The sequence below is a fragment of the Heterocephalus glaber genome, unplaced genomic scaffold (genome assembly GCF_053883595.1).
Source record: "Heterocephalus glaber isolate CG9 unplaced genomic scaffold, H.glaber_assembly_v1.0 deba00001608, whole genome shotgun sequence".
Classification (NCBI taxonomy): domain Eukaryota; kingdom Metazoa; phylum Chordata; class Mammalia; order Rodentia; family Bathyergidae; genus Heterocephalus; species Heterocephalus glaber.
Genome location: NW_028258379.1, coordinates 189,713 through 214,190, shown reverse-complemented (window position 1 = coordinate 214,190; position 24,478 = coordinate 189,713). Strand labels below are relative to the sequence as shown.

Genomic DNA, 24,478 nt, shown 5'->3' with positions numbered 1-24,478 from the left:
AATACCCAGCAATTTAGCTTTTAATGCAGTGTTTCTCAGATGACCATGCATCCAAATTTGAGAACTTCTGAGCTCAACATAGTCCCTGATAAATGAAACATTTTTTATCCACACATACAGTTTTATAGTCAAGAGTTCATACCTGAATGCTTTTCATAGTGCGACAGTTTCTACAGCAGAAAAGTCCTGCAAAATAAGCAAATGGAACATGTTTACAGCAAATTGTGTCTCAGCCAAATGCATTACCAACATCATAGATTATCATCACAGCAGGTATAAAACAGAACAAAGCCTTTCATCCTCTAACACCCAAGCTCATGATTAGAGGCATGAAAAAAATACAAGCCAGATCCCACTAGAACAAAATTTCTTGATAACAAAGTTTTCCATATTTTAGGTGATTTATAAATATTAAGAAACTATTACTATTTTTAATAAAGTCACTATTTTAATTTAATGAAGTTACTATTGCTGTAACCATCATTTGTCCATGTTATACATTTGTTTAGAGGAAAAACTGAGACGTTTTTGTCTGTTATACATCTGTTTGCAGGAAAAAGTGAGGTGTACATATAGATAACAAATGGAAATGTAATATGTCTCAGGTCTAAAAAATCTGTTTCTACAATTCTACTTAGTCTGCTTCTTTTTAGTGTTTTTATAATAGATTTTTGAGATACAATTTACATATAAAATTCATCCATATAAAATGTTCAGATCAGTGGTTCTTAGCATATTCATAAATTGTATAACCATTACTACTGCTTCCAGAATAAACCTTGTATCTCTTTTTTTTAACTATTTCACTTTTTTTCTTTAATATTATGTCATGCTAACAAATTTCTCTAGTACTAGAAAACCTTGGCAGTCTGAGACTCAAAAATCAGCATTTCAGAAGAAAAGAAGTGAAGGTAGACTATTTAACCATAAGTATAACACATATTGAAAAAACTAGATTGGTGTGTAGAGTGCATTATCCTATTACTGGTACTGTAAACCTTGCTTTGAAAAGACTGAGATGTTCCAAACAAGCAAAATATGAAGAAACCACTTGCATTGAAAGCAAAGAGCCTCGCATTGCGACGAGGTAATCTGTTTACTTCAGACAATGAAAACAGTGGATGATCTGCCCTTTAACTATATAGAACAAGACTCCTGTAGTCCAAAGTAAAAATGAGGGACAATTCTCTAAGAACATAAAACAGCATTCTGAAATACCTACACCTAACACTAAAACTATGTTTTATAAAATGAACAAATGAATGGTGTTTTAAGGTATTGCTTCCATAGCTACAGGTTGGTTCATGTATTACTCAGGGTATTTTCTTAAGAGTCATTTCCTTGCCCTATGTAGCTTCCTAAAACTCTGGGTTTAAAATTCTACCTTATAAATACTTCTCAGAAAAAGTACAAATGGCCAATAAATACATGAAAAAAAAGTTCAACAGGGCCGGGGATTTAGCTCAGTGGTTCCCCTGCCTGCCTCGAAAGCACAAGGACCCGAGTTCAATCCCCGGTACCAAAAAAAAAAAAAAAGTTCAACATCTCTGGCTATTAGAGAAAACTAAATTCAAACAACACTGAGATTCCATCTTACCCTAGAAAGAACGGCTACCATGAAGAAATCAAACAACAAATACTGGAGAAGCTGCGGGGCAAAAAAAGGATCCCTTCTTCACTGCTGGTAGGAATGTAAACTAGTACAACCACTACAGAAATCAGTATGGAGATTCCTCAAAAAACTAAAACTAGAAATTCCATTCAACCCAGCTATTCCCTTCCTTGGTATCTTCCTGAAAGAGTTAAAAGCGATACATGTACACTCATGTTTACAGCAGCACAATTTGTAATAGCTAAATCTTGGAAACAGCCCAGATGCCCATCAACAGGTGAATGGACAAAGAAACTATGGTATGTATACACAATGGAGCACTTCTCTACCATAAAGAAACACAAATTTGAATCATTTGTAGGAAAATGGATGAACCTTGAGACCATAATGTTAAGTGAAGTCAAACACACAAGCTTAAATATCTCATGGTTTTATTTGTTACGAGGAACCGCAGATGTAAATAAAGAACAAAATAAAAGAAAAATAATAGGATACATGGAGACAGAACTTTTGTACAGTGAAAGGGGATGAAAAGATGGGGGAGAGAGGGAAGAAGGGGATGAAAAAGAGAATCAAGATGGGTTATGCATACGTACAACTCCCTACAAGGGATGTAATCATTATGTACTGCAAACATATACTGATACAAAAATTGAAAAAATGAAAATTAAAAATAAATAAATAGGCCTTTTTATTCTCTCCCCTCCCCTTGGTCACAACTCTGGGCCGAGAACGAGAAGCCCCATGGGGATGAGGTGTTTACACACAGCTTTGGCTCAAGAAAAAAAGGCAGTAAACAAACCAATTCCACTTTAGCAAAGCCAGAGTAGAGTCTGACAGGAAGCTAACAGAGCCCGTTAGACATAACCCTTCTCCATTGTTTTAGATTGCTCTTCAGAACAGAAGCTAAAAAGCACATTCACCAGTAGTACTCCCATCCACTCTTTGTCTCAGGGAGGCTCCTGGTGTTGCCTATTTGTGACTGGGTGGTTTCTGTTTCATCTTCTTTTAGACAACAGGCTAAAATGCACATGGAATCCTCCCAGGGAGGCATCTTGAAGGAAGGGTAACTTCCATAGGGTTAGAGGTTTTCCAGTTAAACCTGCCAAAATACAACAAAGCTTCAACCTTCAAGCTTGTTGGAAGTATATTAAATAATGTACACTATACCACATGTAAAAGACCTTTCCAGCAATTCAAAATTCCAATTTTTTTAATACCCACATGAAATAGGGGCAATATTTTAAAATCGGCTGGGCATTAAACCAGCCAGGCAGCCAGCCCCAACACACATCGGTGATGATCTCCACACTTTCCATACCCAGATCTTCCCAGGTTTTTAGCCCTGGTTGAATGTGAGAATTATTTGAAATGAGGTTCTGATCCCAGATCTACTAATCAGCACCCCCAAGCATCTCTTTATATCTACCATGGAGAGGAAGATACCAGACACAGCAGCTCTGGCCAAGGGTTGAGGGTTTCCCCAGGGGTCTTGCCTCTCCCTCCAAGAAGGAACTTCGGTTGTGTTTTAACTGAAAATGCCTCCAGAAGCATTGTCTTTTCATTATTTGATTCAGGAAAAGAACTTGGGTTGGTTAACTAGAAAGTCTTACAAATAGCATTTTCACTTTGTACGTAAAGTTTGAGAAGAGGCAAGTTTGAGCACTGTCAAAGCCCAACCTGAGTCAAGTTTAAAAGACATTGTTGTCTGAGGAAGAAAAACGAAATGGAATATCACTCTGTTCATCTTTTTCAGTGTTCTTCCCACACTGCTAATTGGAGATAAACTCATTTTTTTAAAGGGTAAAGCTTTTTTTTAAAAGCATTTTGGCCCTTGGCAATAATGGCAGAGCTGGCCTTTCTCTTCCCTAAAGCCATCATCCTCATCCAGAGATAATATTTCTAACCTAGCAGCCAGGCCATGGGCTTCAGAGTTATTTATCCATGAGCTCCTGTGGGCCAGTCCTGATACAACATCAGGGTCTCTCTCACATAGTCCCCTGTTGTGACCAAGGATGAACCCTTAAAATGTGGCTGGCCTCCCAGGCTATGGTCACGGAAGAATGGAGAAGTGACCCCAAAGGGTCTAATCCACTGACCTTTACCTTTCTCTAACCAACTGCCCAAATAAATAAAAACAGCAGGGTAGTTAAGCTCCCTAAATGAAATCCAATTTATTTCTAAATATGCAAGCCTGGTTCAATGTTTACAGTTCTCAGGCCATCCAAAGTCTGTCAACTGGCTCTCAACCAGGACAGTTTTGCTCCCCAGGACACATCTGGCAATGCCTGAAGACATTTTTGGTTGTTACAACTAGAGGAGGGGTACTCGGAGCATCTGGGGAGAGGGGTCAGGGATGCTGCTACACAGCCCCCAGTGCACAGCACAGTCCCTGACAACAAAGAAACAGTCCCAAGTTTCAACAGTGCTGAAGTTGAAAAACCACAAATTACAATGAGAATGGGTCATTTTCCAGGCCTCTGCTGAAAACCTTTGAACAGACTCTCATCCCAATTTAATTTGACTTAAAATAAGAATCAAAAACTCAGTGCCTTTGAGTACCAAGGATGTAAAAAATGAAACAACAAGAAAAAAAACTCATAACCTAAGTGACTGTGCATGAGGCATTGGGTATGGTGAGATCTGACACATCAGCGTATAAACGCTCGCTAAAACCATTCCATTCCTAAAAACAATACTGTGCTGGCCAAGCTCTGGTTTAAAGAGAACATCAATTTAAACATAGTGGAATGACCACCAAAAGACACTGTCTGGCCTCCTCTCATATCCCACAGTCCTTCTGGGCTGTTGAGTGAAGAGACAGGGCATCAGATGTGGGGGATCTCAGGTACACCGTGCCCAGGTTGGCCAGGGCTGGAAACTCTGGATGGGAACACACAGTCACCCCTCACCAATCTCCCTTTCAGGGAAACCCAGTGCACATTACAACAATACTACACAAAACCACACATGTGAGGCCATTATTTTAAGATGATACTGTTCTCCTAAAAATTTAGAATTTTTACACAAACAGTAGCTTCTTCTATGTGAATATTCTTATTTCAAAGATGAGAAACAGAGGCCAAGGAAATGTAAAGGAACTGCCTGAACCTAAAATCAACTGGCATTCCTTTTTCCTCTGCATAACTGCAAAGTACCAACCGATAAGTGAAGAGATTCCATTCAAGGTAGCAAACCTTCATGGCTAAACTCTCCACAAAACATAAGCTATACATAAATGTTAAATTTAAACCTATTTGGCATTATTCTTTTGCTCCATCAGAAAAATCATTAACGTGTTGGCCCTAATGCGGTGCTTTAAGATCTCCATCCCACACCACAGAAACGCTAAACACATTAAATACCTCTAGTCCTCCTTCAGGTCAAACTGAGGAGAAGGAAGCCAAATCAGAAAATGGAAACACAAGAAGGAAGCCCAGATATGAGTATCCTTGTGAGTATGCATGCTTTTTGCTGGAGGAATTCCTGGCCTGAAGACATAGTATAAACAAAGGCAAACCAGAGGAAAATGAGTGATAAGATAAATGAAACCCAGCAACTCCCTCAGTCCTCCTCCTGTCCTCCCTTGTCTACTTCCTTCAACTTGTTCCATCAGAAAAACAACTTGAGCATTGGAGAATCCAAACGTGGGCCTTGTTCTGCTGCCACTCAGCTCCCTTCTCTGAGCTGGAGGATTAAGGTCAGTGACAAGATAAGCAACCTGCTGTCCAGGGACAGCTACCTGCCCTGGTCCCCACCCCAGGAGGCCTAGGGCACAGCTAGCCAATTACAAACCAGGGAGTATGTCACGAAAAGGCTAGGTATGGAAGAAAGGGAACTTCCTCACTGCCTGGGAAGGAACTGTGCAAAATTTTAAAAATTATATATATACATATATATATATACACATATATATATGTGTATATATATATTTATTTATTTATTTAATCAACCCTTTAGCAGAAAATGTCATGGACAAGGCAGTCTCTTGCCACAGTTTCTAGAACTTCTGAGGATAGAAGTATTACCCAGTCATAGAATCTCAAGCCCTAAGTGGGTCATAAAGTTGTTCTAGTCCAATCCGCTCTCTCCTCTTGGTTTTAAAAATATGAAACTATAAAAACAGACCTATTCATTTAACCTGAGAACATGCTGCAGTAAATCTCAGCCATTGGCTTCAATTCCAAGCATTTACTTATTCTCCATCCTTTCTGACTTTTACTTCAAATTACAATTGAGTGCTGAGCAATGGGGGTGGGGGGCTCTAATGCAAACATGACTGCTGCACAAACAGAACGAGGAAGAAACAGAAATGTCACTGTTGTTTGCCACCATCATCCTAAATCAAGTAGCAGCCACTACTACTGGGTTACTGCATCTGTAGCTCTATTTTAAAAACAAAATCTAAATGGTTGTCTGGAACAGAACTGTGTAACATTTTCAGTATCCACACTTTCACCAACTCTCAAGAGTAGAGAATGCAGCAAACGGTTTATTTGTCCTTCTTCCCTGCCCTACCCCGCCCCTCAATACTGGGGACTGAACCCAGGGGTGCTCCTCCGTAAGCTACATGCCCAGCTCTTTTAATGATTTTTTTATTTTGAGACAGGGCTTTCCTAAATTGGCCTTGAGGGCTGGCCTCAAACTTGCAATCCTCTTGCCTCAGCCTCCCACATAGCTGGGATTACAGGCATGAGTCACCCCCCACACACCCCGGCATTTCCTTTAATTACTTATAGTAAAGTTCTGTAACAATTTCTCAGGCTTTAGGTGGGTCTCTAATCTAACACCTTTGTTACAGAACTGCAAGCCCTAACTTGTGTCTACACATTTCAGTTCTTAGTTTTATCAAATCTCTATGAACCAAATAAGCCTGGATACAAATAAACAATCATCTCATTTGGTGAATGGTGCTGACCCCTGTTCTCAGGTACAAATTTGCAGGAGCTTTATGCAGGAAACAAAACGTTGACATCTATTCTTCTAGGAAGATGCCCCTAGTCCTGACCCAATCTTTGCAGAAGGACATCTGTCAGAGTCATATAGTTCCTCAGCAAAGCACTGGCAAACTGTTGCCTAAAGGTTATGGGATCTGAAGAAGTTAAAATCCCTACCAATTCATTTCACAATATACCTTATTTTGTCTCTAGTAGTGCTGACTGTGCACTGATACATGTACAATGTACCATCTAGTCTCCTCCATGGGCAAGAGTATGAGGAAGAAGGAGGGAAAGAGGGAGGGGTGGGGAAGGAGAGAGAAAAGAGAAAAAAGAAAGGAGACGGAGAGACAGAGAGAGAGAGAGAGAGAGAGAGAGAGAGAGAGAGAGAGAGAGAAGAGAGGAAAGGAAGCCAGCTAGCTGACTACAGGAACATGTGCAATTTGTGGCTCCAAACCAAGAAGCAAACCCCACCCTTGACCTGGTTTGTAAGTCACCACCAGATAGACCCTAGCGAACAAGCCAGACTGTAAGAGTCCATCCCAGGAAACAAAAGGTAGGTATCTGCATTACTCCAACAATGCTCAGAGGTAGGATCTAGACTAACTATTCTTGTAAATCCAAATTCAGAATCCATCAGATTGGCAATGTTTGCCAAGTGCACTGCAGATATTTTCTTCAGAAATGAAAAAGATAAAGGCCAGTTTAATAGGTGACCTTAATTGTTGTGTGCCTGGCAGAAACACAGGTAACCTTCAACTCCACTCTCGATGCAATTTATAGTACAGAATGAGCTCAGGTTATTACTAAAGGTGAATGACATACTTAGGAAGTGTAACAAAATGTATGGGGTTATGAAATCAATGTCTGTGGAATGAACATCAGGTTTGAATACCTTAATGGCTAACAAGCTTTTCTGTTTTCATTTTCTCTTGCTGAGAATGTGTTGTTATGGCACAGATTTCCTATTATTCCCCTAAATTACCAGTTTCTGTTTTAGTTGATTGTCTTTATTAAATATTTTCAAAGAGGCACAATATTCAGTTTTAAGCCAAAAGGAAAAGATCTCTTGTAAGTCAGGAAATCACACCAACTGCATTGGAAATTAAACTTGCTTCCTTCCCTAGTTTTCCATATTTAATTCACAATGGTGGCTATGATTTTAAAAAATCATATTTTGGCACCAAACTTACTACAATGTAATAATAAATAAGTCTTTCTGAAGTGAAAGGAAAAAAAACTTATTTTAATATCCAAGGATGCCCAATATCAAATTAACATGTCTGACTACTGCTCAAGCTTTCATTATTTTCTTTTCAAAGGAGCTTTCACAATTTATGTTAAGAGGGAGGGAAGCTGAGAAATTATAGGTCCCTTCACTTTCAATGCAAGCTTCCGTGGGCCTTTTCTGGGTGAGGCCTTTTACCAGATGAGGGACTCAACCTAGTGAAAAGTTATCTCAACAGAGTCTAAAGCTGGAGAGGCTCCGCACAGACCTAGAGATGAAATATAAGAACATTTCCCTTTTCAATTAATTTGCCCATCCTTCAGACAGCAAAAAGAAGCAACTTCAACAGCTTTATTATTCAAATACTCAGATACAACATTTTTAATCTCATGTAACATTTTTGGTTTCAGAAATGCAGGCTCTAAGGAAGTATTCATTAACCAGTAATTTTACTCTTGATCAACCCAGCATTTATTGATCCAGCACTGTCTCCAAATTAAGACATGAAAAGGAAGTAAGTAGTGAGTCCCCCAACTTAAGCTGGAGGAAAAAGAATAACACTTGCAAATCCGGCCAGGGAGGGCAGGGGATTTAGTTCAGTGGTGTCACTACCTGCCTCGAAAGCGAAAGGTCCTGAGTTCGATCCCCAATACCAAAAAAAAAAAAAACAAATCCAGCCAGGGAATGATAGAGTGTGTATAGAACTAGACTCCCTAAGTCCCTAACCCAGTCTGTAAGGACATTAAGTTCCATTAAGTTCCTTAACTTCTCCATGCCTCAGTTTTCTCACCTCTAAAATGGTGATAATAGTACCTACCTTGTACAGTTTGGAGTTAATTATGTAGCCCACATAAAATATCAGAAAGAGCTCAGCAGAAGAGAAGCACCTCGAATACACTGTCAGTACCGCATTAAGTGTCGGGTGGGCAGGGGAAGAGCTCTGAGGAGGACGGGGGTTGAAAACTGAGGGATATGGCAGGGAAGGCCTCCTGGGAGCCATGGCACCTGAGCTGGGACCTGAAAGTACAAGATTCAGCCACACAGAAGGGTGCACATTCCAGATGAGAGGAGTCACTGCTGCAGAAAGTCAGACTGAGGTAAAAAGCAGGAACACTTAAATATCAATGAAGATTGGGGCTGGGGATTTAGCTCAGTGGTTCTGTTGCCTGACTCAAAACCACAAGATCCCAAGTTCGATCCCCCATACCAAAAAAAAAAAGAAAAAGAAGCTCATCAAAGCTAAGGGTGCATTTGCTAAACCCATAATAAAACTGAGGTGGGGGTAATTTGTATACCTATCATTGTGCTCCTAGGATTCAACATTTAACATACTTTTAGACACTATGGATGCAAATCCTCTCTGATATGCTCTGTTCTCTGCTCCTGGAATGGCATAGAGGGCACTAGAAAATAAAAATATAAACTCATTTTTTTCCCTGCAAAAAAGAGTGTACTGAAATGGAATGTAGGTCATCAAAATCTGCTTGCATGTCATTCATCCGTCCCTCTTTGGGGAAGAGGGTGCTGATGAGGTGGTTATCTTGAAGGTGGGAGTACTTCAGATCCATCCTTCTAGTCCAGGCTCTACCAGCAGCCTAGGTCACTGTAAAGAGCACAATGTACATAAAAGTTCATTGTGAAGTTAATGTAACTTTAAAAGTGGTACTCTCCACCCCAGCCTGCTCTACAACTAGATATACTCCAAGCCACGGAAACAGCCCTCCATACCAATTTCTTAAACCAGATCTGTACAACCAGATGCCTGAAAATTCTGAGCTCTCAAGGAAATTCCTAAGAGCAGATGTTGTAATATTTAAGATAGATATTTACTGATAAGATTTCCTACATTACCAAATAAGAAACTGTAATACCAAAATGAGACAATAGTCCACATTCCTCATCCAAAGAGGAAAAGTCACTGTATCTGGGGTCCCCTCTAGACAGAAAACAAGTTTGCCAAGCTAAGTTGGTTTGTTTTCTGCAGTATACGAACAAACTTAACACTCTGAAATACCAGAGCATGGCTGGAAGCCAGGGAGGGCCCCACAGTAACGATAAGCTTTGTTGATTATTTCCTGAACCAAACACCTAAGGCTCTCAATGGTCCCACATTCTGCTGGAAAAGCTTGTTTCCTCTGATCCAACAGCTGTAACTTTTAGTGTTTTTACAGAAGGACTCAACATTCTCAAGCCAAAGCTACTCTTTATACCATTTCCAAAATATTTACAAAATGAAACACTTTCCATCTTAACTGTTTTGTTTGTAAATATCTTATTTACTCTGAGAATAGCAAAAACACTAAAAAGCAGTCCTTTAAACAAAGTAGCTCAGATAAAACCACACACAGACACATATTCTTAACACCCAGAACTGTTCGCAAATTAAGAAAGCCCAGATTCAAAGGATTCAAATTCCTGGGCACCTATTTAGGAAGCCCCTGTAAGGACACAAGGCCCAAAGATGTGACCTGCTAGCCTCTTCACTGTCGCACCTCCTCACTAATTGACACTACTGAAAACACACAGGCTCCAACTACAGGACGATAACAATGTTACACATATCGGACAAATGTCCTCCTCCCATATCAGCCGGCATAGGACAAGCGATCCTTAGAGAACACCTCTACCCCAGAGGGTAGGACTCTTGTCTCTCAGCTCCTCTAGGAGCCATTGGTGGGCTGGGAAAGTCGCTAGGAATCTTGGTCTTGGTCTCTCTATTCTCCTATCATACACCTCATGAGAGAATTATCTGGGCTAAGGAGAGTACAACTGGTAGAAATCTAGAAATCTGGGGACAATACTAGCAAAAAAAAAAAAAAAAGTCTATGTGAATGAATGTATTCCAAAAGCAAATAATTACAAGATCCATCTCTCTTTCAGACACACAGAAGACCTTTTATGCTAAAAGAGTTTCTATTTATGGTAAAATGAAATTTTGACCAACAACTAAAAGGAATGTGAACAGTGGATGAGAGAACTATCTGAGAAAGAATACTGAACTCATATCTCCAACCACAGTTCTAAAACCTAATATTCAACAAACAATTATTAAACATCTACAAATAGACAAACACTGCTCTAAATGCTGGGGAGACAGAGAAGACAAGACTAAGACCCTGCCCCCCCAAAAGCTTATCATCTAGTAAAGGAGACAAATCGATGGATAAATGGAGATTTTCCTTTAATAATAAGTGCTAAGATAAAATAGTGATAATTTCTAGTCTTGTGTCCTCACGGGGATGTAACCATCTACTTACGACAAAATGATGAGTGTGCACCTTGAGGCACAGAGTATCCCCAAGTATTTATCCAAACTTGAATGCATGTACACAGACACTCACATACGCACATATCTTCCTCCCACTGCAACTTTTGTGATAATGTACTTGGTACAAAATGCAAGCAGGGAAAAACAAAATTTCTGTATAGCTTAACTACACTTAATGTAATTAGGTTACAAATAACTGCACTCACCAAGAATCTGTAAAAAAGCAAAAATCTGAACAATTACTTCCAAGGCTAAAAATATAATTTTAAGTCCAGGACTGGAATGGTAGTAACAGTATAAATCATAATATAGCTGCTGCCCTGCCCACTTTGAAGCAATGCTATGAAGAACCAGGCTATTTTATCATATAAGTAAGGTTTGAAGACATTAACCCAATGTTAGAAGCTGGGTTTAAACCCTCACCTTCAGATTATGTGGGGTGGGAGGGTCTCTTTTAGAATCAAAAGAGATACGATACTATACTATATTCCTGTACTATAGTCCTGTACTATATTCCTCTCCTCACATTACAAATGAGGAGACAAGTTCTGGAGGTAAAGGAGTAACCTCAGACAGGGAAGGCAGTAAGGCCAAAGCAGGAACTACTGGAAGACCTACTTCCCAGCTTGTCCTTCATTCTGAGACCTGCATCTTCTAGGCTGGTGTTTAGATTTCACCAGAACCACAACGCATGGCAGTGACTTTCAAATTTCCCTTACTAATTGTCTCCTAATCACTTCCAGTCAATTGCATCTCGGGCAAATTGGGAACTGTTATTGGTGACCAGTGGGCTCTCTTGATACAGAATAGCGGAAAGCGCCCTTCTGAAGAAATACTGGCGCTGGCTACAGAAATGATGCAGGTACCCCATAAGGGGAGAGCGATCTCTCCAGTTGCGCGGGGACACACACACACACACGCACGCACACACGCTATTCCACAGCATTAGTTTTAGGGAGGAAGGACGATGGAGAGATGCAGTATGGGCACGCAAGAAGGGAAAGGGTCCAAAAACAAAGTCCAAGCTAATTACTAGCGAATGAGGAGGGTCCCGGCTGTGAATGAGGAGGGGAGGAGGGAACAGCTGGGCCTGGGACCAGCACTTGACCACACCCACCGACCACGCCCTCCCAGCTGCCCGCAGAGCCACAACGAATCGGAACTGCAGGACTAGCAGTTAGGATTCCGAAGGCCTGAGTCGCCATAGCAACAGAATTCGTCAGGCAGTCAAACTCGGCTTCAATTCACAGGGTCCTGCTTGAATCTCAAGAAACTAGCAGTTCAATGAGAGCCATACGGTCACGGGTGATATTTGCTCCTGATGCTCTCCAGGGGGTGGAGATGGGTGTGTGAGGAATGGAGTGCAAAAATCTATTCCTGAGCGCAATGAAATATTGTATGGGGGTGAGAGACAGAACATCCCAAACCCTGATTATAAGCAACGTGCGGGGAGCCGTAGCGGAATCTGATGAACGAGTGAGTCAGCTGGGAAAGAAAGGAAATCCAGAGGACTTTAGATTGCCGGGCCTGGCGCTCCTCTCCAATCAGACGTCAAGCCGATCACAAGCAGTTGGCTTTTGGCACTGGCAGAGTAAACCCGATTATCCAGCTTCTTCCCCACAGCAAGCCCTATCCTGAGAGCATCCGACACCCCGTTCCGGGGCTCCGAGGTGCGAGCCTCGCCCAGCCCAGGTGCTCCCGGCCAAGGGCGCGATTCGTGCGGGCACCCGGGATGCGCCTCCGAGGAGGACGCGGGGCAGGGGCTCTGCGGCGCTGCTTGCCCTCGCCGTGGTCCGCCAACTCCCCTCGTCCTTCTGCAACGCCCCATTTCCCGGTCCTTCTTTGGAAACCTTCAGCTCCGTCTCCGCCCAATTACAGTTATCCCTTGGGGTCGTCCCGAGGCGGCGGGGAGCCGGCCCGAGGCGGACAGGACACCCAGCCCGACGCCCGGCGCCCGGGGAGAAAGGAGGCGGGAACCCCGTCCTCGGGGACGCCCGCTCCCCGCCGGCTGCAGCCATTTTCCAAACCCCGCTCGGCAGCCGAGCGTCTTGGTGCTGTTCCCACCCAGACCCAACCTGAAGGACGGGTTTAATATTTACCCGCTGGCCCGCAGCTCCTCGGAGGCAGCGGGAGGGCGCGCCGCACACCCGGCGCCGGCTGGAAGGGAGCACGCCCACCCGCGCCCCAGCCAGCTGGGCCCTCAAGGAAAGTGCGTGGCGGGCAACACGGGTGTCCCCTTACCTGAGCAGCCCCCGCATGCTAGAAAGGCGGCTCTGCTCTCCGGGTACAATGGGATCCGGTTAAACAGTTTCCTTCACAGCAGCTCGTAGGTTACCAACTCGCAGGTGACATCACCCTCTCCTCTCCCGATAGGATAGAATGTGGCGAGTACTGCGCATGGACTCCCCTGCGGGCCCGGAGGCTCCTGGGAGTTGTAGGCGCGACCCGGCAGGCTGAGCTGGACGGCCTCGCACCACAGCTCGGAGAAACTACACTTCCCGACGAAGCCCGCCACCTCCATGCCCCTCCTCCTCCCCGCCCCTCAGGGCCCCGCCCCACTCCGGCCCACCCCGCCCCTCACCGCCCTCTCGGCTAGTGCTGCCCGCTGTGGTCCAGCGGACTCCCGGCCTGAGGGAGGGCGCCCTGTGGTCGAGCCCTTTGACTTGACCTCTAGTCGGCTCCGGGGCAGGGAGGGGTCCTGCTCCACAGCCAGGTCCTTCTGACCCCTGACTGGGCTCGCTGGGCCCCAGCTGGGGAAAGAAGATTCAGCATCGCTCTGTCCTCCCCACGCAGAACAGCTGCTTCCTAGGACTCCGGTTTCTGGGTTAAACAGGGTCTTGGTATTTCCCTGGATCCCTGAGGACGAGGCGACGCGGCCCGCGACAAGGAGGGGTCCCCGTGCATCCCCACAGTTGGCTAAATGCTCCCTCCTCTTCTCTGCCCTCCCCATTCAACGGAGCCCGGAGACGGAGCGGCGTGGTCTGCAGAGCTGACAGAACACGAGGCTGTCATCAGTAAAATGCGATGTGACAGACTCGAGAGACGTGGCCCAGCCCTCCGCCCGGAGCTGCCTGCTGCGGCGGAGATAATGCTGTCGCCCAGCCGGGCTTTTGTTTCTCCCCAAGCGACTTCCCGCCCTGGTGGCCAGCTCCTAGAAGATACCATGCTTGTCTAAAAGTTCTACTAAATTATGTGTATATGTATACATGTATTTTTAAATCGACAGCATCCCCTCATTTTCCATGCTATCATCTTTTTTAAAAGGTGTTTAAAGACCTTAAAGCTCACAACATTCTCCCTTCAGAATTCTCCTGATCTTAATACACGTAAATGTTTATTTAAAGGTAAGCAAAAGGTGTGTGGCAGAATTCGGACCCTTTTGGCAGATTTTGTTTTTAACACATAAACATTTTCCGTGGCAATATTCCATTGTTGATTGAATACCAAATATTGTGAAAAATTAACGTTGACAACAAATCTCCAGGTGTCTCCATGAAAAAAAAATGCATTATTCGGGTTGTAAATGTGCAATAAATTATAATGGCATCTGATATGGCCCAAGTGCATATAAGGAACAATACACACCTCCATTCCACTAGCAAAATCTCTAGATATCTTCTTGGGAAATTAAGGTTCCCAATTAAGATTTCAACCAACTCCTCACCTAATTGTTGATGGAAATCTCATCATTCATCTTCTTATTTCACTCTGCAACACAAACTTAGATTCAAATGAAAACTATTGGTGGAACTAATTAAGAATCCCAAGAGGAAAGAAAATTCTTTGTTTGCTGAGAGAGATGTTTTAGTGCTGAATTCTGGTTTTCTTTTAGCAAGCCTGTTTTACAAACCAGACCCATTTTCCTCCATAGAAGGAAGATAATTTTGAATGTTGCTCTTCTGTTTCAAGCTATTTTGTCCTTTTCAAATATTATCTTAAGTGGAACCCAGAGGATACCAATGTTCTTTTGGCTATCAGATCAAGAGTACAATCAGTGACACTGTAGCTAATAGGTAGACTTAATGTACTGCACAGTTCATTGTGGAAAAATATTCCCAAAGAAACTTGACCTGGGATGAATCTAAAGGCTCTCCTGGTTTTATAACTCTGTAAAGCTTTTAGATGGAAATATAATCAGTAAGCCTGAAATTTATTGACTCAGTAAACTGAATGTGAAGCCTTTCTTTAAGGGAGAGTTTATTCTCATAGATAAAACTATGTTATGAGGTTCACACTGAGGAGTAATTTAATAGGACAAGTTAAGGCGGGGGATTTAGCTCAGTGGTTCTGCTGCCTGCCCCGCAAGCGCAAGGACCAGAGTTTGATCTCTGGTACCAAAAAAAAAAAAAAAAAAAAAAAGGAGAAATCACCTTATAGCAAATTTTTGACTCTCTAGCAATGAGGAAAGGATAAGGTCTACCTGAACAACAACAACAGAAAATTTTCTATAACTATATTAAAGAGCTGTGCATATGACATAGCTTATCTCCACACATAGCGTGAACAATAGACTGTAAGCACCAAAACGTGTAGATGTGTACGTGAGCCATTCTTTCTATCAAACAAACATAAATATACATAACAGATATAGACAGAAAGCACTGTGTCATTTTTCTGTAAGTGGTGATGGATTTGAACTGATCCCTGCACACTGTTTCATTGGTAACCAAGAGAAACAAAGATGGCTCTTTAGCACCAGAATTTCAGACTGAAAGTGGAAGCAGAGGGAGCTTAAACATTTCTGTGGAGGCAGAAAGGAACTCACACACACATAAGCACACACTCATTTTTGCACACACTCACTGTGTATGTTTTTATTTAATTCTTTCTAGGTGACCACATCGTCATTGCATAAACCATCAAAACTACCCAGTCTGTCTGGTTTAATTTATATTCTCAGCCAAAAGGGATTCTTCTTTTCTTTTGTTCTTAAATGGCTTTGGCTGTTCTAGAATGATCCTATGAAAGGCCCTGCCTCATCCAATAATCATGGCCTATTAATTAGGAACCTGTGGGATCTTTGAGAATAGATCCTCCAGGCAGGTGGAGGGTGAGGAGCAAAGGCACCAGGAGGGATGTTGCTGATCTTTCAAAATAACGTCTCTTAGATCTGGCCACAAGGTTACTCTAGAGACTAGATTTGCTTAAGGAAGGAAATGAGACATCCACAGAAAGAAAATCAAAGTTTGTAGCCTTATGTTTTCACATTTAGCATTTCACAGTAAGGTTGTGTGTAGGCCTGGGTTTGAGAATGTGCCATTCTACCATTTTGAGCCGCATCACTTTGCTTATGTCTGCTGCTTATTCTCTTTGAGTCTCAGTCTCCTCATTTGTAAAATGGGATCAACAGAAATACCTGCTTCACAAGGTTTTTGAGAATTAAATCTGATGAAACATGTAAAAACACTTTTCAAACGGAAAAGAACTACACCAATGTTAGTTATTTTTAGCATTTGTAATTTTTCCATTACCTCACATATCAGGCTTAATTTTGGAACAAGTTAATAAAAGTTTATTTAAAGTTTAAAAAAATACATATATATATAATATACATATATAGAATATATATACATATTGGTTTGGACAGTGCTGGGGATTGAACCCCAGGGCCTTACACATGCTAGGCAAATGCTCTACCACTAAGCTATACCGCCATTCCCTAAGAGTCTTACTCTTAACAAGAGACTATTAGAAATTATGTAGCATGTTCATATTATCTTTCTCTAATAAGCAGGAAAGAAGGAAAAATGAACTTTGAAGGAAAAAAAAGTGAGAAATCCAGAGTTGAACATGGCTGGCCTCAGGTCCACAAGTTCTATTTCCACAGTGCCATGACAAGCACTGTTCTCAGAGGCATGACGAGCCTTTCCCAGCTTCCCACATGGAGAGGCACACAGAGACTGCAGACAGAAGGAAGGGGAAAGCTAAGGTATTTCTCCACCTCTTGCCTTGGGTGATGTTTCTGATGGTAACAGCAGCCTCGCCCCTGTTGGACTGGTCTGTCATGGTTCCAGCTTTGTCACACCGCCTTCTCCCTTTGTCCCTCCAGCCTGAGGGTGGAGGTAGCTTCCTGCTGTTACTAATCCCTAAGTTGCATGTTTGGCTTCCCAGGTCTTCTGTCATCAGTGTGACCGATTCCCTATACCATTTTACCTGTTTTAGATACTCAGAATAGTTTCTGTTTTCATGCCTTAAAGATCTTTTGGGGACAGACAACAGAAACTTTCTATGGCCAAATGAAGAAAGTATGTTGTGAAATTTATTGAAAAGGTTAAATTTACCAAGGCTCAGGAAGAACAGGAACCCGATCAGCTCTGGGCCCTACCCAGTGGTGGTTTGCAGGCCTTCTGTAGTTACTCTCTGTCTCTTTGCTTCTCTGTTCCAAATTTGAACTCCTGAGAGATGCTATCTCAGGATGACTATCCCTGACTTAATCATCTGTGGTGCTTGCAGGTGGATTTCCAGAACAGTAACCTCGATATCCCCTGAGAATTTGTTAGAAATGCAAATATTGGGCCACACAGAACAACTGGAAAATAAACTTTAGAGATGGGTTCCATAATGTGAGTTTTAACAAGTCCTCTAGCTGCTGGACTTGTGAAAGTTTTTGAGCCTTGTTTGTAGCAAACATATTGAGATGGTATCGGTCAAACGTGATCAACCAGGACCCAGTCCAGTGCGTCTAAGAGTCTTCTCAGAGAGGAGAAAGCATTGTAAACCTGTCAGCAACATCAAGTGGTGTTGGGTAAAGCTGGTAAATCTGTCTGGATCTTTAAGGTAAAATTTGATTCTTTTGAATATTTTGTAAAATTCAGCACCAACTGTTCAATTTTGCCACTGCAAAGCCATTTAGAAAAAGTTCATTTCACTGGATTTAATTGTGAACTCAGAAACACTAAAGGACAAGACAAAGACAGAATCAAACAAAAACACAAAATGTATATAATAGTAGGGTCAGGCACAATAAGACAGATGTATAAATGGCTCTAGCCACTCAAAATTCTCCAGACCAGGCTCAGGATAGCCTCAGGGTCTTCAGAATCCACCGCTCCTTTCGCAGATCTTGGCTACTGTTTGTAGGCTTCTTCATAACTGCCCTGTCTTTCATCCATCTAGGAGATCTGCTGTGCTTAATTCTGTAGCCATAGGCACCGTGTGTTACTTAAATTTAAGTTAATTAAATAAAATGTTAAAACCCAGCTCCTCAATCACATATGTAAGTGCTCAAGAACCACGCAAGACCAGTGGCTACCATACTGGACATCACAGGTATAGATCATTTCCATCACTTTAGGAAGTTATTTTGCACAGTGCTGCTTAATACTTTTATTCACAAATTTTTAGATACTGTTCATGCTGAAACCCACTCTTTTTCTTCATCTTACCTAGGTCAAATTCCAGAGAAAAAGAATGAATGAAGAGAGAAAGAGAAAAATCTACCATTTTAAGCCTGATCATACCATCAATCACTGGCCACTCTGAAAAAGGCAGGTAACCCAACATAACAATGGTAAAAAATCTTTCACAGGGACCAACACACATATGCATATGCATATACATATACACAGACACACACACACAGTCAATAGAAATATAAAAATGAGCTCAAAGACCACACTGAGATACTGCTAAACATCCATCAAATATAGGAATACAGGGCCAGGGAATTAGCTCAGTGGTTCCGCTGCCTGCCTCGCAAGCGCAAGGTCCCAAGTTCGATCCCAGGTACCAAAAAAAAAAAAAAGGAATATATCTGACAAGAATATATCATAATATATCTGAATATATCTGATGCAATAAGGGAATATCATCAAGGAACATAAAAAAAATCAGAATGGCTATGCTCCACTAAGACCTAATTTACAAAAACAATGGACTGGCCTGGAAGCCTTAGTTTACTAACCCCTGCTACCCAGTCTTAAGAATCAATAAACCATGTACATTGAGGCGCAGAATAAATAAAAAATATATGCATAATTATGCAGTGGGATTTCTTAGGCTCACAGGATCAGAAGTGGGAGAGTCCACAATGCCCATCCGCATGCTGGGGAGCTAGAGGACCAAGCAAACAGCTGTTAAGCCCGAGAAGACGGAAGTCCAGAGTAAGAAGGATTAAGAATATAGCACCAGTCCAAGGCCAAAGGCCTAGAAGCTCAATGGAAAGTTGCCAGTGTGTATCTGCACTGGAAGGCTCAAGAAACTGGAGAGATATGCAACGGCAAGGACAAAGCTGGAGCTCTTTCTGGCAAATTTCCTCTCACTTTTTTGTTCCATCCAGGCTACACACCTATTGGTTGGTGCCACCTATAACAGGGATGGGTCTTCTCCTTGGTTTGCTGGAGTGCATGTCAATCATCCACAGACATACCCAGAACGGTGCTTTACCAATCTACTAGGTCTTTCTTAATGCATTTCTTACTCGTAATTAACAGTCATGTCATGTCTACACATAAAAATATGGCGGAACCTCACAAAAATGAATGGAGAAAAAGAGGGTATATTGTATGATAAAAATTTTAAATGAATAAAACTAACAATAGTGTTAGAACACAGAATAATAGCTTAAGGGATAGTGATCAGAGTGAGCATAAATACGGTCTCTGGGGTCCTGGTATTATTCAAATTTTTTATCAGGTGCTATTTATTCTGGTACATGAAAATTTATCATGCTATACACTTTCAGTTTGTGGGCACTTATGTATATACTTTATAAGAAAATAAGATATTTATACAAATTAAAAACTAGACCAGATTATCAAGGCTATTCCACAAGAAATTATCCTATGGATGTAAAGATGCTATGGCTTTCAGCAGAGTTGCCATGGAGCACCACTGAGCAAAGAAAACTTCCAAACTTTTTAGCAAAGTGGTGGACTGGCTCAACAGCATCTACCACTTTGCCCCTGTAGGAATGACTTCTGGAGGCACTAGATCCTCAGTTTGAGACTCCATGCTAGGGAAGTCTGGCCAGCCAGGAATTTGAGTGACTTCACCTAATAGCACCTCACGTAGGAGTTTAGCCAAGTAGACAAAGGGAATCTCTGTGCTGTATCCAAGTGTATTGTACACAAACAGAACTCATGATCTGTGACCACTGCAAAATATAGCCCAAGAGCAGCTGAAGCCTGACTCTGACAGTCACCTTCCCCTTCCTGGCCTGGGTACTTTTTTTCCTTAGGTCCTCTCCGAATTCCATTGGCTGTTCAGCAGTCAGCTTCGCTTGTGTTGCCTCTGCTCTGGAAAGTTCTGTACATAGTTCCTAAGTTTCTCTGGGAAGTGATCTTTGCTTTTGTCCTGAGGAAAAACCATGGTGTTTTAACAGATATTTAGTATAAAGACTATGTGTACAAACATCCACCCATTCACTCACACATATCAATTCTTATATGTATTTTGATATCCAATTTCTTTTAGCTTTCCTAATTATAATAGTTATTCATGTTCTTTTTAGAAAATATTGCTATTTAAGGCTTTCAAAATTATCTGCAAACCTATACATTTCTCCTCCATCTCTTTCATTACATTTTTAAAAAGATCATCAGCCTTTTAATGCCTATGGTATTTTATTACACGAAGGTAACCGTTTTTAATCAATCATCTATCATAGAACAAATTATTTCTAATTTTTTGGCATCATCAGTAACACTGATGTATGCCCTAGTTCAAAATGTGTGAGCATTCATGATTATGTGATTAGAAGTAAAACTACAGGACAGCAGAATATAAATGCTTTTAATTTCAAATTAAATGCTGAGTTGCCCAGAGCCTTTCTGTAATTATTTATAGATGTTGTGGTTGATGTTTCCTAATAGCCCACATAGGTCTGGCATCCTCCCTAAGACAACTGAATCACGTCCTGAAAGCAACTGAAACTAGTTGAGACAAATTATAATAATGCTAATGTCGTAGTTTGGGGAACTGTCAGGGAAGAATGAGTGTCCAAGGAAAGGGAAAGGTCTCATGTTGCACGTGGTTATTTGGCCCTCTGGGACAGGTTAGGTACTGTATAACAGTTTGCCAGGACCACTGCATCAAACGTCACAGAATGTCACTGTATCACTGTTCTGGGGGCAAGGAGCCCCACATCAATCCTGTTGGCAGTGTTGGTCCCTTCTGAGGGATGTGAAAGAAGGTTGTGTTCTGGGCCTTTCTTCTTTGCTTATTGGTGGACATATGCTTTCTGTGTCTTATAATATCATTTTCCCTTTATGCATGTCCATCTCTGTGACCAAATTTGCCCTTTTATAAAAGGATTCTAGTTTATTGGATTGGAGTCCACCCTAATGGTCTCATTTGAACTTGATTACCTTTGTAAAGACCCTACTTCAAAATAAGGCCACACTCAACCTACAACACTCAGTAAACCTGAATAAGAGAAAACTTACTTGATCTCTGCCCCTATGCTTTGCATGATATAATCACATAGATGTGAGAGCATCTGATTAATAAAGACCAAGCCTAAAAAACTGATTAATAAATCTGATTAATAATCTGATTAATTAATAAATAAAGACCAAGTCTAAAAAACTGAAGACAGCAATTGGAAACTGTTCAAGAATAACAGAAGCATGTAATATGGAACACTGCCTGAATTATGTGGAAGATTTCAAGCTGCCTGTTTCAGGGTGTGAAAGCTGAGGTCTCATCTTCAGGTGCACAGTCCTGTCATTCTTGGTCAGGAATTCTCAGATGAAGACTCCAGTGACTTTCCATTGGTAGAAATTCCCTGGCAGTACATTTTAGACAAACCATCCCAAGTTAGCTCTCAAAATATCCCCTACTGAGGGTGTCATACAATTGCCATTTCCTCTTTCTCTTTAAACATCTAATCTGTGCATGGGCTTTTTAACCCTAACATGGACAGTCAACATGTGGCATAACTTTGTATACAAGTTAAAGATGGGCTGGGCGTGCATTCAGTGGAGAGTAAGAATTCTGTTTACTTTTTTGGTTTTTGTAACCTTCTTTGCTGTGAATTATCCTGGCAGATGTGTTCGCCTTGTGGCAGAGATATTACAGTGTGTAGGATTTGTGTAAGAGCCTTGTTTCACAGTAGGTCGTGCTAGCACTTTGGCAATGGATTTGGAGATTAAGGGCAACTTTAGTCCTGTCTTACGTGAGGACCGTGTGATGTAGAGTTTCTCATGGAAAGCCACACTTTAGTACCGTCTTCATGGCACATTATCTTTGTGATAGTGTTTTCTCTTCACCAAACTGTGATTGTAACTTTTTCTCTCGGGTTGTCTATCCCCTCTCCCTGTGTCTCATGCTCCTAAAATAATATTTTGGGTTGTCAGAAGAATAATTACCCAGTTACAGTGGGAGGAGGCTATTAGAATGCTTTATTCTGCCTCTGCTTTCCTGAAAGTGACAGGTTTCTTCTCTAGGATTTATGTTACTGTTTCAGAAAATTATACTCATTTAAATCTAAACATAGTTAAAGCAAGCAAAGTATAACCCCATTACTTTGAAACGGTGTCTCTAAATATCAAGGTCATCTCCCTCTTGACTTTTGTATGTAAGTTAACTGTACTTGAAGCCACCCCACCTCTGCCTATAAGCCCACTAGAATGTATGAGTTGAACAGCTTTAGGTAAGATCAACAGGAGGATGGGAACCTCTGAGTAAACCCAGATGTCTGGGAGATGGGGACAGGATTTTAAGAAAATTCGATTGTGTCTAGTAACCATCATTTCAGAGAATCATTTTACAACATGTATCCCTACTGTTGTGGCCTGGAATATCAATGTCCCCTATAGACCATATGCTAAAGACTTGGTCCCCAGCTTTGGTGCTATTGAAAAGTGATGGAATCTTCAGATGATGACCCTAGAGGAAAAAAGTTAGGTCACCGAGGAAAGCCCTTGGGGGAAACTTTGGTATCCTACTATTCCTGTTTCACTTTGCTTCCTGTCTGCCATGAGGGAAGCAGCCCTGTCTGCCACCTCCTCTCCCTGCTACACTACGCTGTGCTGCCCAAAGCAATGGGGTCACGTGACTGTGGAGTGGAACCTCTGACACTGTGAGCCAAAATAAACAAACCGTTTCTTTTAGTGTGATTGCCTCAGGTATTCTGCCACCTAGATGGAAAGCTGGTTACTGCACCTCCTTAATATGCAGTGAGAGTCTCCTTTCTTCCTGCTGGAGGTAGATCTGCATTCCTGGGTTGGTAGGTCTCAAAGCACTGGCTCACAAAAACTCATCATCAAATTTCAGGAGCTTTATGAGCCAATTGTCAAACATAGCCAGTTTTAAAAATTAAATAAGTAAATATATTAAATAAATTACATATATTGAAAATAAAGACAACCAATATGCAAAACTCATCACTTTCTCATTTTTACTACATTGACTCTTATCTACATTCTCAAGGTTCCTTCTGAATCTGAATGGGAGAAATTAGCATGTCAGGATGTCCTGTGTACATCTTTTCCCAACTCCACATTCAGTGGCATCACATGGGTAATTAAAAATCAATCACAGGGAGAGTATTTACATCACAGAAATTTGCAAAGACTACACATTGGGGCTTTCCACACAGCTCTCACTGTTAAGCATGTACTGGCATCTCCATTTCCTTCCTTGCATTTTTAATAAAGAGAATAACCCTCCTCTAACTGCTGTACAATGCTGGGTATTTTTCTCTTGTGACTTAATTCTGCTTTTGAAGTTTTGAAATGAAGATCACCAGTATGTGTCATCATATTCATTGTGGGCAAAAGTAAGAGTGGCATTATATTATGAACAGAAAAGACCCCAATTTCCCACAAGGTTAAGAAGCTCCCTGCCTTAGTTACTTTTCTCTTGTTGCTGAACCAAAATATCCAACACCCAAAGTTAAAGGGTGAAAAGTTTATTTAGCTCACAGTTTGTAGAGGTTTCAGTCCATAATTGGCTGGCTCCAAGGCAGAGATGGCAAACAGGCATCGAAGAGGAGAAACAACATGGAGCGCACAAAGTAGCAAAACCAACATAGGAAGCTTAACAGCATCTTTCTGCCCCTTTTATGTTATCCAGACTACTAAGGATTAGGGTGCTGCCAAACCAATCAGTGTAGTGGTTTAGTGATCACACCTCTTTAATTCCAGAATCACACACTTTAGATTCAGCCACCCCTGAAAAAGCCACCTATGACCACATGAGGCTTTGGGGGAACATCTAGACTCAAACCATAACACTCCCCAGATGGAAAGAAGAATTTGGAAATAGATTTTTAAGTGCAGTGGTTTTGAACCAGGAAAAAGGAAGTCAGGCTGAGAGTTTTCTTTTATGAAACAAAATGTTTTCATATGAAGAATTGTTGTTTATATGGAACCTCATAGGTTAATCATCTCTGGAGTAACAAAAACAACTTTATTAGAAGCATAAGTTTATTAGGAGGATGGAAATTGTATCCATCCATCTATGTGTTGATAGCTTATAACTTAAGATTT

General features: G+C 41.6%; 1 protein-coding gene across 5 annotated transcripts in view; it reads right to left on the bottom strand.

Moving 5' to 3' along the window:
• Nucleotides 1-13,423, bottom strand: part of Daam1 (dishevelled associated activator of morphogenesis 1) — a 171,008-nt gene extending 157,585 nt beyond the window's left edge. For 3 of the 5 annotated variants that reach the window (XM_004837461.4, XM_004837462.4, XM_013067823.3), the window contains exons 1-2: nt 13,287-13,423; nt 143-186 (exon numbers count right to left, since the gene is read on the bottom strand). The gene's annotated coding sequence lies outside the window, so the exon portion shown is untranslated. Of the gene's footprint in view, nt 1-142; nt 187-13,144 lie in introns of all 5 variants that reach the window. The other 2 variants (XM_087195188.1, XM_087195189.1) reach the window with 2 other exon arrangements.
• Between the last annotated feature and the right edge of the window lie 11,055 nt (nt 13,424-24,478).